A 17,433-nucleotide genomic window follows, 5' to 3' on the forward strand; every position below is an offset into this window, starting at 1 on the left:
TAATTACATAATACATGGCAGCATTGTGAACAGTGAGGAGGTAGTGTTGAAGCTCTCAGTTTCTTAGACAGCTTGTGGATTGGCCAAACAAGACCAATTTAAAGCAGAGAAGTGTGAAATGATTTATTTCAGTGGGAAGAAAAGGGAGAGACAAGAGAAAATAAATGATACAATTGTAAATGCATGCAGGAACAAGGGACCTGTGGTCAAATGTGACACTAATAATTGCTGTTTAGGTGGCAGGTTGAGAGTGTGGTTACTAAGGCATTTGGGATTGTGAGCTTTATACATCGGGGCATAGCGAACAAGAGGAAGCAAGTTGTGGGAAACCTGTATGAAACCCTGGTTTGGCCTCAATTGGAGTATTGCACTCTGATCTGGACAGCAGAGTTTAGAAAGGGTGTGAATGCATTAGCAAGGGTGTAATAAATCTCTGGGCGTGAGTCCAGGGATGAGGAAGTTCAGTTACATCGGTAGATTGGAGAATTTGGGTCTTTAGTGAAGAGAAGATTGAGACGAGATTTGATAGAGATGTTCAGAATTGTGGAGGGAATTGGAAGGAGCTGATAAGGAGAAGTTGTCATGTCCCAGTCTTCCTCTGTCAGGAAGTGTTCCCCAAACTGAATGAACAGGGCATTGTTCCCAGTTACACTTCTCCAGCAATGCTAAATATTCTGAGTATTTGTTTTAATGTGAAACATTTATGATAATTATACAAACACAGTAAGTTATTTAGAGTAAAGAAGAAACATTAAAAGTGAAAATACATGTTGACGTCCCTGTGCTGGGCTTTTAGTCTTTCCGGTATGGGCAAGTGGTCTGATTAATCCGATGGTGCTTTTCCCAGTCACCTGCGTAACGTGGCTCGAATCCCAGACTTCTAGTTTTTGAACTGCACAACGGAGCATTTAAGAAAGTATTGGGGCTCAATGGCCTCGTCTGTGCTCTAGGTCTCCTTCCATCTGGTGGGCTGATCTGATATCCACTCCAGAGTGGAGTCGCTGCACAGATTGCCTTAAAAATGGTCTCTAAGCTAACGGAGTGACTGTGAATCTCGTCACCACTTCCATCCTGACTAATTTCCTCCACTTCAAACCGTCCAACAATGTCAGATGGAGTGAGAACTGGAGTAGGAGACTCCATCAATGATTGAGGTCCCATTTTGACCACTCGAGAATCCGGCCTTGTTCACTCAATCTCTGTTCTCCAGCAGCGGTGATGTTCCAGGGTCTGTTCGAGGATCGCCTTGCTCCAAAGCAGCTGAATTTTGATGTCTGTCAGCAAGTTGTTGAGATTTGGCTCCTCTTCACCTCCAACTTCAGACCAATCGGGGCTTCCAGGGCTGGTTGAGCAGAAACAACAATAATTGAGGATTTTGCAGTGTTGTTATATTCGAGCAGATTTCCACCTGGGGCTTTTCATTAAACACCGGCTTTTTCACTTCATTAACAACTGAAGGAATGGCAATGCAATGTATTGGCCCATTTATCCTCATATCGGATTTTGTACGTCATGTTGAAGTTGCACAAGACATTGGTAAGGCCACACTCGGAATACCGTGTGCAGTTCTGGTCACCCTATTAGAGAAAGAATATTATTAAATTTGAAAGAGTGCAAAAAAGATTTACTCGGATGCTACCGGGACTTAATGGTTTGAGTTATAAGGAGAGGCTGGGACTTTATCTCTGGAGTGCAGGAGGCTTAGGGGTGATCTTATAGAGGTCTATAAAATAATGAGGGCTATAGATCAGCTCGATAGTCAATATCTTTTCTCAAAGATCGGGAAGTTTAAAAGTGGAGGGCATAGGTTTAAGTTGAGAGGAGAGAAACACGAAAGGGTCCAGAGGGGCAATTTTTGCACAGACGGTGGGGAGTGTCTGGAACGAGCTGCCAGAGGTAGTAGTAGAGGTGGTTACAATTTTGCCTTTTAAAAAGCATTTAGATAGTTACATGGGTAAGATTGGTATCGAGGGATATGGGGCAAACACAGGCACCTGGACTAGTTTAATGGCAAAATCTGGGCAGCATGGACGAGTTGGGCCGAAGGGCCTGTTTCCAGCTGTAAATCTCTGTCACTCTATGACGATGACTCTAGTCCCAATAGGAAATGATGCAGGTTGTCACTGTCATTGCTGTAAGTGGGAGGTGGACAATGCTCACTCACAGCATCTGTATTCCATATGAACAGCTGACAGGTCGACCACCAAACCGATGGTAAACATTCTGCCAACATCCAGTGAAACTGGGTAACTATGGTAACGGGTCGGTACATTGACAACACAGGACTCTGTGACAATAGCTTCATCCCCAACAGGGTGATGTCACCAGGATCCACAATTCCCCCAGTTTGGAGATTCCTGTCAGGAAGCAAGGAGCAAAGAGTAAGACACCAGAGAAAAGACAAGAGATCTTTATTTCTATCGAACCAATCATTATCTCAGGAGTTCTCAAATGAATGACTTCTTTAAGAGGTCAGAGAGTCATCGAATTTTACAGCACAGAAATAGGCCATTCAGCCGCTCGTGTATGTACTGGCCATCAGCATCTATCTATTCTAATCCCATTTTTCAGCGCATATTCACGTGTACGACCTGGATGAGGGAACCAAACATAACATTTCCACGTTTGCTGACAACACAAAACTGGGCGGAATTGAGAGTTGTGAGGAGGATGCAAGGAGGCTTCAAGGTGATTTGGACAACTTGAGTGAGTGCGCAAACACATGGCATAGAACATAGAACAGTACAGCACAGAACAGGCCCTTCGGCCCACGATGTTGTGCCGAGCTTTATCTGAAACCAAGATCAAGCTATCCCACTCCCTATCATCCTGGTGTGCTCCATGTGCCTATCCAATAACCGCTTAAATGTTCCTAAAGTATCTGACTCCACTATCACTGCAGGCAGTCCATTCCACACCCCAACCACTCTCTGCGTAAAGAACCTACCTCTGATATCCTTCCTGTATCTCCCACCACGAACCCTATAGTTATGCCCCCTTGTAATAGCTCCATCCACCCGAGGAAACAGTCTTTGAACGTTCACTCTATCTATCCCCTTCATCATTTTATAAACCTCTATTAAGTCTCCCCTCAGCCTCCTCCGCTCCAGAGAGAACAGCCCGAGCTCCCTCAACCTTTCCTCATAAGACCTACCCTCCAAACCAGGCAGCATCCTGGTAAATCTCCTCTGCACTCTTTCCAGCACTTCCACATCCTTCCTATAGTGAGGTGACCAGAACTGCACACAATATTCCAAATGTGGTCTCACCAAGGTCCTGTACAGTTGCAGCATAACCCCACTGCTCTTAAACTCCAACCCCCTGTTAATAAAAGCTAACACACTATAGGCCTTCTTCACAGCTCTATCCACTTGAGTGGCAACCTTTAGAGATCTGTGGATATGAACCCCAAGATCTCTCTGTTCCTCCACAGTCTTCAGAACCCTACCTTTGACCCTGTAATCCACATTTAAATTAGTCCTACCAAAATGAATCACCTCACATTTATCAGGGTTAAACTCCATTTGCCATTTTTCAGCCCAGCTTTGCATCCTATCTATGTCTCCTTGCAGCCTACAACAGCCCTCCACCTCATCCACTACTCCACCAATCTTGGTGTCATCAGCAAATTCGCTGATCCACCCTTCAGCCCCCTCCTCTAAGTCATTAATAAAAATCACAAAGAGCAGAGGACCAAGCACTGATCCCTGCGGCACTCCGCTAGCAACCTGCCTCCAATCCGAAAATTTTCCATCCACCACCACCCGGCAGATGCAGCACAACGTGGCTAAATATGAAGTTATACACTTTGGTGTGAAAAACAGAAAGGAAAGGATCAGATGAGATCTGATTAAAACATATAAAATTCTAACAGGGCTGGACAGACTACATGCAAAAAGGATGTTTTCCGTGGTTGGGGAACCCACAATATTTACCAAGAAGTGGAAAGCGGAAGATCACCTCCAGTGATAAACAGGAGTTAGAGCATCCGGTCGAGGCGGCTGAGGGACTTCACTGGTGCATTCTGGGAGAAGTCGGACGAGCAACATTTACCAACAAGTGGGAAGCTGAAGATCTGGTGTCAAGGAACGGTAAACCCGAAACACTACATTAGTGTTTCCCTTGCTCCCTCCTCTAATCAAAAAAAAGGCCACCGTGGGAAGGTAAAAGTGAAGGTAAGAGTTTTATAAATTTTCTCAAATAATTTAATTGGTGCTCGAAATGTCGGTTGGTGGGGTTAAGTGTTGCACTTGTGGGATGTGGGAGATCCAGGGCTTCCAGCATCTCGGCCAACTATGTCTGCAGGAAGTGCACCCAATTGCAGCTCCTTTCAGACCGCATGGATAGGTTGGAGCAGCAGTTGGATGCTCTTAGGAGCAGGAAGGAGGCGGAAAGCATCATAGATAGGAGCTTTAGAGACGTGGTCACACCCAAGGTGCAGGCAGATGGATGGGTGACCGCCAGAAGGGGCAGGCAGTCAGTGCAGGAATCCCCTGTGGTCATCCCCCTCGCTAACAAGTATACTGTTGTGGATACTGTTGGGGGAGATGGGCTATCACGGAATCACAGCAGCAGCAGCCAAAGCAGTGGCACCATGGCTGTTGTTAAGCAGGGAGGGACAAAGAGCACTAGAACAATAGCTATAGGGGATTCTATAGTTAGGGGTGTAAATAGGCGTTTCTGTGGACGTGAAAGAGACTCCAGGATGGTATGTTGCCTCCCTGGTGCCAGGGTCCAGGATGTCACTGAACAGACAGAAAGCATTCTGAAGGGAGAGGGTGAACAGCCAGAGGTCGTGGTACATATTGGTACTAACGACAGAGGTAAGAGGAGTGATGAGGTCCTGCAGCAGCAGTTTAGGGAGTTAGGTAGAAAGTTAAAAAGCAGGATCTCTAGGGTTGTAATCACAGGATTACTCCCTGTGCCACATGCCAGTGAGGCTAGGAATAGAAAGATAGTGCAGCTCAACATGTGGCTAAACAGGGAGGGAGGGTTTCAGATATCTGGACGATTGGAGTCTCTTTCGGGGCAGATGGGACCTGTACAAGAAGGACGGGTTGCATCTAAACTGGGAGGGCACAAATATTCTGGCCGGGAGGTTTGCCAATGTCACATGGAAGGATTTAAACTAGTTTAGCAGGGGGGTGGGAACCAAAGCAAAGGTGTATTAGCTGAAGGAGAACCAGAGAGTAGGACCAGTAAGACCCAGAGAAACAGCAGGCAGGGTGGGATTTATAATCAAAGAGGATCTGGTGGACTGAAGTGCATCTGTTTCAATGCGAGAAGTGTTACAGGTAAGGCAGAAGAACTTAGAGCTTGGATTAGTACTAGGAAATACGATGTTGTTGCCATTACAGAGACTTGGTTAAGGGAAGGACAGGATTGGCAGCTTAACATTCCAGGATACAGATGTTTCAGGCGGGATAGAGGGGGATGTAAAAGGGGTGGGGGAGTTGCACTACTGGTTAAGGAGAATATGATGTGGAGATGCCGGCGTTGGACTGGGATAAACACAGTAAGAAGTCTCACAACACCAGGTTAAAGTCAAACAGGTTTATTTGTTAGCACAAGCCACTAGGTTCGGAGCGCTGCACCTTCATTAAGGAGAATCCCAAGGCATTTTATACATATGTGAGGAACAAGAGGGTTGTCAGAGAAAGAGTCGGACCTCTCAAGAACAAAGGAAGGGAATTATGCTTCGAACCCAAGGAAGTAGGTGAGATCCTAAATGAATACTTTGCATCAGTATTCACAAAGAAGACGGACACGTTGATTGGTAGTGTCTCAGAGGGATCTGTAGACCCGTTAGAACAAATCGCAATTACAAGGGAGGAAGTGTGAGGTGTTTTAGGAAGCATAAAGGTAGACAAATCCCCAGGGCCAGATGGCATCTGTCCTAGATTAGTGAGAGAGACAAGAGATGAAATTGCTGGGCCTCTAACAGAAATCTTTGTTTCTTCATTGGACACAGGTGAGGTCCCAGAGGATTGGAGGATAGCAAATATGGTCCTGTTATTTAAGAAGGGTAGCAAGGATAACCGGGGTAATTATAGGCCAGTGAGCTTGACATCCGTGGTAGGGAAATTGTTGGAGAAGATTCTTAGAGATAGAATCTATACACATTAGCGATAGACAACATGGTTTTGTATGAGGGAGGTCATGCCTCACAAATTTGGTTGAGTTTTTTGAGGAGGTGACAAAAATGATAGACAAGGGAAGGGCCGTGGATGTCGTCGACATGGATTTTAGTAAAGCATTTGACAAGGTCCCTCATGGCAGACTGGTGCAAAAGATTAAATCTCACGGGATCAAAGGTGAACTAGCGAGATGGGTACAGAACTGACTTGGCCATAGAAGACAGAGGGTAGCAGTGGAGGGGTCTTTTTCTGATTGGAGGTTTGTGCCTAGTGGTGTTGCGCAGGGCTCTGTACTGGGACCTCTGCTGTTTGTGATATATATAAATGATTTGGAAGATGTAGCTGGTCTGATAAGTAAGTTTGCGGACGACACAAAGACTGCTGGAGTTGCGGATAGTGATGAACATTGTCAGAGAATACAGCAGGATATAGATAGAACCATAGAAAAATTACAGCTCAGAAACAGGCCTTTTGGCCCTTCTTGTCTGTGCCGAACCATTTTATGCCTAGTCCCACTGACCTGCACTTGGACCATATCCCTCCACACCCCTCTCATCCATGAACCCGTCCAAGTTTTTCTTAAATGTTAAAAGTGACGCCGCATTTACCACTTTATCCGGCAGCTCATTCCACACTCCCACCACTCTCTGCGTGAAGAAGCCCCCCCTAATATTCCCTTTAAACTTTTCTCCTTTCACCCTTAACCCATGCCCTCTGGTTTTTTTCTCCCCCAGCCTCAGCGGAAAAAGCCTGCTTGCATTCACTCTCTCTATACCCATCAAAATCTTATACACCTCTATCAAATCTCCCCTCAATCTTCTACGCTCCAGGGAATAAAGTCCCAACCTATTCAATCTCTCTCTGTAACTCAGCTTCTCAAGTCCCGGCAACATCCTTGTGAACCTTCTCTGCACTCTTTCAATCTTATTTACATCCTTCCTGTAACTAGGTGACCAAAACTGTACACAATACTCCAAATTCGGCCTCACCAATGCCTTATGTAACCTTACCATAACACTCCAACTATTAGACTCGATACTCCGATTTATAAAGGCCAATGTACCAAAGGCACTCTTTACGACCCTATCCACCTGTGACGTCACTTTTAGGGAATTCTGTACCTGTATTCCCAGATCCCTCTGTTCAACTGCACTCTTCAGAGTCTACCATTTACCCTGTACGTTCTTCTTTGGTTTGTCCTTCCAAAGTGCAATATCTCACACTTGTCTGCGTTAAATTCCATTTGCCATTTCTCAGCCCATTTTTCTAGTTGGTCCAAATCCCTCTGCAAGCTTTGAAAACCTTCCTCACTGTCCACTACACCTCCAATCTTTGTATCATCAGCAAACTTGCTGATCCAATTTACCACATTATCATCCAGATCATTGATATAGATGACAAACAACAATGGACCCAACACCGATCCCTGCGGCACACCACTCGTCACAGGCCTCCACTCAGAGAAGCAATCCTCCACAACCACTCTCTGGCTTCTTCCATTGAGCCAGTGTCTTATCCAATTTACTACCTCCCCATGTATACCCAGCGACTGAACCTTCCGAACTAACCTCCTATGAGGGACCATGTCAAAGGCCTTGCTGAAATCCAGGTCGACAACATCCACCGCCTTCCCTTCATCCACTTTCCTGGTAACCTCCTCGAAAAACTCGAATAGATTGGTCAAACATGACCTACCACGCACAAAGCCATGTTGACTCTCCCTAATAAGTCCCTGTCTATCCAAATATTTGTAGATCCTATCCCTTATCACACCTTCCAATAACTTGTCCACCACCGACGTCAAACTTACTGGCCGATAATTTCCCGGATTTCTTTTGGAACCTTTTTTAAACAACGGAACAACATGAGCCACCCTCCAATTATCCGGCACCTCCCCGGTGAATACTGACATTTTAAATATGTCTGCCAGGGCCCCTGCAAGTTCAACACTAGCTTCCCTCAAGGTCCGTGGGAATACCCTGTCCGGTCCTGGGGATTTATCCACTCTGATTTGCCTCAAGACAGCGAGCACCTCCTCTCCTTTAATCTGTAAAGGTTCCATGGCCTCCCTACCAGTTTGCCCTATTTCCGTAGACTCCATGCCCGTTTCCTCAGTAAATACGGATGCAAAAAAACCATTTAGTATCTCCCCCATCTCTTTTGGTTCCATACACAGTCTACCACTCTGGTCTTCAAGAGGACCAATTTTATCCCTCACTATCCTTTTGCTCCTAACATACCTATAGAAGCTCTTTGGATTTTCCTTCACTCTGTCTGCCAAAGCAACCTCATGTCTTCTTTCAGCCCTCCTGATTTCCCTCTTAAGTAGCTTCTTGCACTTTTTATACTCCTCGAGCATCTGATGTGTTCCTTGCTGCCTGTACATTTCATACAACTCTCTCTTCCTCTTAATCAGTGTGACAATCTCCCTCGAGAACCAAGGTTCCTTATTCCTATTTACTTTGCCTTTAATCCTGACAGGAACATACAAACTCTGCACTCTCAAAATTTCTCCTTTGAAGTCCTCCCACGTTCCATTTACATCCTTACCAGAGAACAGCCTGTGCCAATCCACACTTCCCAGATCCCTTCTCATTTCATCAAATTTGGCCTTTTTCCAGTTCAGAACTTCAACTCGAGGACCAGATCTATCCTTATCCACGATCAGGTTGAAACTAATGGCATTATGATCACTGGATCCAAAGTGTTCCCTCACACTCACATCCATCACCTGCCCTAACTCATTTCCCAATAGGAGATCCAATATCGCATCCTCTCTAGTTGGCACCTCTATATACTGATGTAGAAAATTCTCCTGAACACATTTTACAAACTCTACCCCGTCTAAACCTTTAACAGTATGCGAGCCCCAATCTATATGTGGAAAATTAAAATCCCCTACTATCACAACTTTGTGTTTCTTGCAGTTGTCAGCTATCTCTCCGCTGATTTGCTCCTCCAATTCTCGCTGACTATTGGGTGGTCTATAATACAAGCCCATTAATGTGGTCATACCTTTCCTGTTTCTCAGCTCCAGCCATAGGGCCTCTGTAGACAAGCTCCCTAATCTATCCTGCCTGAGTACCGCTGTAACATTTTCCCTGACCAACAATGCCACCCCCCCACCTTTTATCCCTCTGCCTCTATCCCGCCTGAAACATTGGAACCCTGGAACATTGAGCTGCCAGTCCTGCCCCTCCTGTAGCCAAGTTTCACTAATAGCTATAATGTCATATTTCCACGTGTCTATCCATGCCTTCAGCTCATCTGCCTTCCCTACAATACTCCTGGCATTGAAATAGACACACCTCCCTCAAAAAATTATTTCCACCACACTCTACCCTTCCATTTGTGATTTTGCTTGAACTAACCTGTCTTTTTACCCCTGCTCCACTATCTGCTCTGGCACTCTGGTTCCCACCCCCCAGCAAATCTAGTTTAAACGCTCCCCAATAACACTAGCAAATCTCCCTGCAAGTATATTGGTCCCCTTGTAGTTTAGGTGTAACCCGTCTCTCTTGTACAGGTCCCACCTGCCCCAGAAGAGGTCCCAATGATCCAAGAACTGGAAACCCTGCCCCCTGCACCAGTTCCTGAGCCACGTGTTCATCCGCCCAAGCATCCCACTCCTGCCTTCACTGGCATGTGGCTCAGGCAGCAATCCTGAGACTACCACCCTCGGGGTCCTGCTGGAAAATTGGACGGAGAAATGGCAGATGGACTTTAATCCAGATAAATGAGAAGTGATGCATTTTGGTAGATCTAATGCAGTGGGGAGCTATACAATAAATGGCAGACCCATCAGGAGCAGAGGGATCTGGGTGTGCAAGTCCACAGATCCTTAAAGGTGGCAGCACAGGTGGAAAAGGTGGTGAAGAAGGCATATGGCATGCTTGCCTTTATTGGACGGGGCATAGAGTATAAAAGTTGGCATATGATGTTGCAGTTATAAAGAACGTTGGTTAGGCCACATTTGGAATACTGCGTCCAGTTCTGGTCGCCACACTACCAGAAGGACGTGGAGGCTTTGGAGAGAGTGCAGAAAAGGTTTACCAGGACGTTGCCTGGTATGGAGATTATTAGATATGAGGTGAGATTGAGTAAACTAGGGTTGTTCTCCCTGGAAAGACGGAGGTTGAGGGGCGACCTAATAGAGGTTTATAAAATTATGAAGGGCATAGATAGGGTGAACAGTTGGAAGCTTTTTCCCAGGTTAGAAATGACAAACACAAGGGGTCACAAGTTTCAAGGGGGGCAAGGTTCAATACAGATATGCGGGGGACGTATTTTACACAGAGGGTGGTGGGGGCCTGGAATGCACTGCCAAGCAAGGTGGTTGAGGCAGACACGCTAGGATAATTTAAGACTTATCTAGATAGCCACATGAACATGGATATTCTCCTCATACTCACCTGATGAACAAAGAACAATACAGCACAGCAACAGACCCTTCGGCCCTCCAAGCCTGCCCCGATCATGTGTTCCTAACTAGACCATAGAAATATGAACAGACTGGGAATAGAGGGATACAAATGGATGGTCTAGTTAGGAACACATGATCGGGGCAGGCTTGGAGGGCCGAAGGGTCTGTTGCTGTGCTGTATTGTTCTTTGTTCATCAGGTGAGTATGAGGAGAATATCGCAGCTGTACTCCGGGAGGACACATCAGAGGGCTCATACAGCGAGGCAATATGGGTAGAGCTCAGGAATAGGAAAGGTGTAGTCATAATGTTGGGTGTTTACTGTTGGCCACCCAACGCCAGCGGGAGATAGAGGAACAGATATGTCGGCAGATTTTGGCAAGGTATAAAAGTAACAGGGTTGTTGTGGTGGGAGATTTTAACTTCCCCTATATTGATTGGGACTCACTTAATGCTAGGGGCGTGGATGGGGCAGAGTTTGTGAGGGGCATCCAGGAGGGCTTCTTGAAACAATATGTAGATAGTCCAACTAGGGAAGGGGCCATACTGGACCTGGTATTGAGGAATGAGCCAAGCCAGGTGGTTGATGTTTCAGTCGGGGAGCAGTTCGGGAACAGTGACCACAATCCAGTAAGCTTTAAGGTACTGGTGGATAAAGATAAGTGTCATCCTCAAGTTAAGGTGCTAAATTGGGGGAAGACTAGTTACAACAATATTAGGCAGGAACAGAAGAATGTAGATTGGGGGAAGATGTTTGAGGGCAAATCAACATCTGAATCATAGAATCATAGAATCTATGCGTGGAACCAGAGCAAATGGGTGAGATATTAAATGAGTACTTTGCATCAGTATTCACCTACCCTGATCAATCATCTTTGTTACTTCCTCGAAAAACTCGATCAAGTTCGTGAGACACATCTGGTAAATCATCACGTTGGGTGGCCAACAGTAAACACCCAACATTATGACTACACCTTTCCTATTCCTGAGCTCTACCCATATTGCCTCGCTGTATGAGCCCTCTGATGTGTCCTCCCGGAGTACAGCTGCGATATTCTCCTCATACTCACCTGATGAACAAAGAACAATACAGCACAGCAACAGACCCTTCGGCCCTCCAAGCCTGCCCCGATCATGTGTTCCTAACTAGACCATCCATTTGTATCCCTCTATTCCCAGTCTGTTCATATTTCTATGGTCTAGTTAGGAACACATGATCGGGGCAGGCTTGGAGGGCCGAAGGGTCTGTTGCTGTGCTGTATTGTTCTTTGTTCATCAGGTTAGTATGAGGAGAATATCCATGTTCATGTGGCTATCTAGATAAGTCTTAAATTTTCCTAGCGTGTCAATGCCCCTCACAGAATCATCTGGCATGTGGGAGGCTTTCAAATGTAAGTTGATAGGGATTCAGGACCAGCACATTCCTGTAAGGATGAAGGATAAGTATGGCAAGTTTTGGGAACCTTGGATAACGAGAGATATTGTGAGCCGAGTCAAAGATAAAAAGGAAGCATTTGTCAAAGCTAGGAGGCCGGGAACACACGAAGCAAGTGTAGAATACAAGGAAAGTAGAAAGAAACTTAAGCAAGGAGTAAGGAGGGCTAAAAGGGGTCACGAAAAAGCATTGGCCAGCAGGATTAAGGAAAATCCCAAGGCTTTTTACACATATGTCAAGAGCAAGAGGGTAGCCAGGGAGAGGGTGGGCCCACTCAAGGACAAGGGAGGGAATCTATGCGTGGAACCAGAGCAAATGGGTGAGATATTAAATGAGTACTTTGCATCAGTATTCACCAAAGATAAGGACTTGGTGGGTGATGAGTCTGGGAAAGGATGTGTAGATAGTTTGAGCCATGTTGATATCAAAAAGGAGCAGGTATTGAGGTTCTTGAGAAACATTAAGGTAGACAAGTCCCTAGGGCCTGATGGGGTATACCCCAAAATACTGAGAGAGGCAAGGGAGGAAATTGCTGGGGACATGAGGGAAATCTTTGTATCCTCACTGGCAACAGGGGACGTCATGATGTGGAGATGCCGGTGTTGGACTGAGGTAAACACAGTCAGAGTTTTAACAACACCAGGTTAAAGTCCAACAGGTTTATCTGGTAGCAAATGGCATTTTCTACCAAATAAACCTGTTGGACTTTAACCTGGTGTTGTTAAAACTCTTACAGGGGAGGTCCCAGAGGATTGGAGAATAGCCAATGTTGTTCCTTTATTTAAGAAGGATAGCAAGCAGGGAGGATGTGTCTCACGAACTTGATCGAGTTTTTCGAGGAAGTAACAAAGATGATTGATCAGGGTAGGGCAGTGGATGTTGTATACTTGGACTTCAGTAAGGCCTTTGACAAGGTCCCTCATGGCAGACACGTGCAGAAGGTGAAGTTGCATGGGATCAGATGTGAGCTGGCTACGTGGATACAAAACTGGCTTGGTCACAGAAAACAGAGGGTAGCAGTGGAACGGTGTGTTTCTGAATGGAGGGCTGTGACAAGTGGCGTTCCTCAGGGATCAGTGCTGGAATCTTTGCTGTTAGTAATATATATAAATGATTTGGAGGAAAATGTAACTGGCTTGATTAGTAAGTTTGCAGACGACACAAAGGTTGATGGATTTGCAGATAGCGGTGAGGACCATCAGAGGATACAGCAGGATGTAGATCAGTTGGAGACTTGGGCAGAGAGATGGCACATGGAGTTTAATCCGGACAAATGTGAGGTAATGCATTTTGGAAGGTCTAATACAGATAGGAAATATACAGTAAATGGCAGAACACTTAAGAGTATTGATAGGCAAAAAGATCTGGGTGTCCAGGTATACAGGTCACTGAAAGTGGCAATGCAGGCGGAGAAGGTAGTCAAGAAGGCATACGGCATGCTTGCCTTCATCGGCCGGGGCATTGAGTTTAAAAGTTGGCAAGTCATGTTGCAGCTTTATCGAACCTTAGTTAGGACGCACTTGGAACATAGTGTTCAATTCTGGTCGCCACACTACCAGAAGGATGTAGAGGCTTTGGAGAGGGTACAGAAAAGATTTACCAGGATGTTGCCTGGTATGGAGGGCATTAACTATGAAGAGAGGTTGGAGAAACTTGGTTTGTTCTCACTGGAACGACGGAGGATGAGGGGCGACCTGATAGACATCTACAAGATTATGAGAGGCATGGACAGAGTGGATAGTCAGAAGCTTTTTCCCAGGGTGGAAGAGTCAATTACTAGGGGGCACAGGTTGAAGGTGCCAGGGGCAAGGTTTAAAGAAGATGTATGAGGCAGATGTTTTACACAGAGAGTAGTGGGTGCCTGGAACTCGTTGCCAGGGGAGGTAGTGGAAGTGGATACGGCAGTGAGTTTTAAGGGGCGTCTTGACAAATACATGAATAGGATGGGAATAGAGGGATATGGTCCCCGGAAGGGTAGAGGGTTTTAGTTCAGTCAGGCAGCATGGTCGGTGCAGGCTTGGAGGGCTGAAGGGCCTGTTACTGTGCTGTAATGTTCCTTGTTCTTTGAATGTAAAACAATGGGGCTCAGTCTTAGGATACGGGGTACACCATTTAGGAATGAGATGAGGGGAAATTTCTTCACTCAGAGGAGGTGAACCTATGGAATTCTCGACCAAAGAAGCTGTGAAGACCAAGTCACTGCATAGCTTCAAGAAGGAGAGAGAGATTTTTTAAAGATTTTAATGGCATCAAGGGGTATTGGGAAAAACAGAATATGGAATTGAGATAGAGGATCAGCCATGATCACATTGAATGATGGAACAGACACGAAGGGTTGAATGGCCGACTCCTGTTCCGAGTTTCTATGTTTTCAAGTTCCGATGAAAGGTCACAAACCTGAAAAACTGACTCTGTTTCTCTCTGTAAACAGATGCTGCCCAATCTGCTGAGCTTTCTTTTCTGCTTTTATTGCAGATTTCCAGTGTCTGAACAGATCCCAGCCAGAGACAGCACCTTCAGGAGAGAGAGAGAGGAACCAGTGAGTGTCGAACTGAACCCAGCCAGAGTCACTACCTTCAAGGGATAGAGAGGTAACTAATCTAAACCCTGTATTCAAAAACAGAGGTAGAGAGGAAAGAGGGAACCAATGACCAGTCAGCCGAACGTCAGTCGTAGCGCAGCTGCTCGAGCCCATTACCAAGCGTTTGGAAAGCAGTGTTATGATCAGATAAAGTCAGCATGGATTTACAAAAGGGAAATCATGCTTGATAAAACTACTGAAGTTCTTTGAGGATGTAACTCGTAGAGTTGACCAGGAAGAACCGGTGAATGTTGTTTATTTAGAATTTCAGAATACTTTCGACAGGGTCGCTCATAATGTTTTTAATTGGTAAAGGTTAAAGTTTGTTTATTAGTGTCACAAGTAGGTTTACATTAACACTGCAATGAAGTTATTGTGAAAATAACTGAGGGAGAATTTAGCATGACCAATGCACCGAACCAGCGCGTCTTTCAGACTGCGGGAGGAACTGGAGTACCCAGAGGAAACAGACACAGACACGGAGGGAACGTGCAGACTCCACACAGATAGTGACTCACAACAAAGATATATACCAGTGATGAACAAGGATTCTGAAAGGGAATAAATCAACCATGGTTAACCGAGGAAGTTAAGATTGCATTAAACTGAAAGAAGAACATAGGATGTTTCATATATTCGTGATAAGACTGAGCATTGGGAAAGTTTCTAAAACCAACAAATGATGACCAAAAAAATACTAACGTGGGAGAAGATGAACGACAAACGTAAACGAACAAGTAATATAAAAAGAATCAGAAAGAGTTGCTTTAAATATATAACAAGAGAGAGGCTAAAGTGAACATAAGCTCCTGAGAGATCGAGACTGGGAATTAAAAGTGGGGAACCATAAAGTGGCAGAGGAGTGAAATAAATAGTCTGTGTCAGGACGGCCGAGTCGTCGAAGCTGCTGCGTTCAGGTCACACAGTCTCCTCTCGAGGCCTGGTTTCAAATTCCAGTCCTGACATTGATTAAGGGTGGCAGTGGCAGGAAATCATTGCAGGTGATATTTTGCATATAGCCAGAAAGAAAAGATCAGAACAGGGTAAATGCAGTCTTACCCAGCTAAACTATCCCTCCTTATCCTTCTCAACCTGTCCACACCTTTGACATGGTTGACTGCACTATCCTGCTCCAATACCTTCCCACTGTCGGGTCAGTGTGCACAGCAGATGAAGATGTTAATGTACCTGACATCCTGGGAAAACTAATGATGAATGAAGGGCTGGGCCTCAGTAAACAAGTGTAGAGAAGGCTGGAGTTCTCAATCATCTGCACCTCAAGCGGCAGCTCCTCCATCTCAATGTGTGTGGTGAGATCAGGCCATTCTGCTCAGTCAGGAACACCCAGACTGACGATAAGAGAGAGAGAGGCTATAATTAGAACCAAACAAGAAGGGAGATTCAGTCAGAGGAACCAAGCCCCACCCCCAAAACAGAGCACAGGATGATTCCAGGATCTAACCGTGGCCTCTGCAAAGTGAGTTGCTCTAACCCGGAATGGCACTGAGCCCCACACATAGAGCACAGGAAGATCCCAGTCTCTGTGCTGATTGGCCTGACTCCAGGGAGTTTGCAGTGCCGCCACTGCTGAGACTGGGGAACTGCAGCGTGACATGTTTACACAGGAAGCTGCCATTGGAAACCCTGAGCTGCGGATTTATGGAATCCTACAGCGTAGAAGGCGGTCATTCCGCCCATCGAGTCTGCACCAACCACAATCCCACCCAGGTCCTATCTCCATAACCCCATGCATTTACCCTAGCTGGTCTCCCGGACACTCAGGGGCAATTTAGCACGGCCAATCCACCGAACCCACACATCTTTGAACTGTGGGAGGAAACCGGAGGAAACCCACGGGGAGAACGTGCAGACTCCGCACAGTCAGTGACCCAAACCGTAATCGAACTAGGGTCCCTAACCACGGTGCCGCCCTATTCACAGCCAGGCAGGACGGGATTCCCGCTGCCGAAACCCTGCCCCCATCCGGAGCTCCGCCGCGGGCTCAGGATCAGGGCCCGGGGACTGAAGCCACTGACGGGACATTTGCTGCCGCTCCGCGCGGTGTCTGATGGGCCCGGGGTAAATCCCCGCCAACGGCCTGTGACCGGCAGCTGGGAAAACCAATCGGAAATTGCCGCATCGCGGTTCTCCAATGGCCGCTCTGCGCCCACTGAGTGACAGCTGCTTTATCCAATCCGTGATCTCCATAGTCAGGAGTTCGAGTCATTGAAAATGACGCTCTAATTGTACCCAATCGGAGACCGCGTTGCTAACAACGCACCCCCCCAATGTGATGGACATCTTCTCGAGCCAATCGTAACGCACTGTCCAATCGGAATGTGCCGCTCGTGCGCGACTCGTGCAGCGTCACTCCCAGCCCAGCGACATTGCGTCATTCAATTCGATCCGGAGCTGAAACCAATGAGAAATCAAAGAATTTGTGGCCGAAATAATCCTTGAAGTGGAACCGCTCACAGAATTATGGTTGTTCAATTATAATTCTTTGATGGCAGTTAAAGCGGCAAAAGGACTGCGTAAAGTCAGAGGATGCAAAAGCTGAACCCCGCGGGAAAGGAAGGAGGAAATAAATGAAGGGAACAGGTGACAAAAAAGAACTGGGAGGAAGGCAAGCAAGAAGCAGCGGCGTTTAGAGAGGGAATTCCAGAGCTGCGATCCAGAGAGCTGAAAGTGCGATCATCACTGGTGGAGTGAACCAAGATGTGGAGATGCCGGCGTTGGACTGGGGTGAACACAGTAAGCAGTCTTAAAACACCAGGTTAAAGTCCAACAGGTTTATTTGGTAGCAAATACCATAAGCTTTCGGAGCACTGCTCCTTCGTCAGATCTGACGAAGCTTAT

General features: G+C 46.2%; 1 long non-coding RNA gene across 3 annotated transcripts; it reads right to left on the reverse strand.

The window, feature by feature from the left end:
• Positions 1-1,010: 1,010 nt before the first annotated feature.
• Positions 1,011-16,443, reverse strand: LOC144482186 (uncharacterized). 3 transcript variants are annotated; one of them, XR_013495893.1, is made up of 3 exons: positions 16,332-16,443; positions 15,763-15,923; positions 1,011-1,342 (listed from the first exon to the last, which is right to left on the reverse strand). It is a non-coding gene; the product is annotated as an uncharacterized LOC144482186 (long non-coding RNA). The 3 variants fall into 3 exon arrangements; XR_013495892.1 differs by having other exon boundaries at positions 16,037-16,415; XR_013495895.1 differs by having other exon boundaries at positions 15,763-15,945; positions 16,037-16,415.
• Between the last annotated feature and the right edge of the window lie 990 nt (positions 16,444-17,433).

This window comes from Mustelus asterias, unplaced genomic scaffold, assembly GCF_964213995.1.
Source record: "Mustelus asterias unplaced genomic scaffold, sMusAst1.hap1.1 HAP1_SCAFFOLD_35, whole genome shotgun sequence".
Classification (NCBI taxonomy): domain Eukaryota; kingdom Metazoa; phylum Chordata; class Chondrichthyes; order Carcharhiniformes; family Triakidae; genus Mustelus; species Mustelus asterias.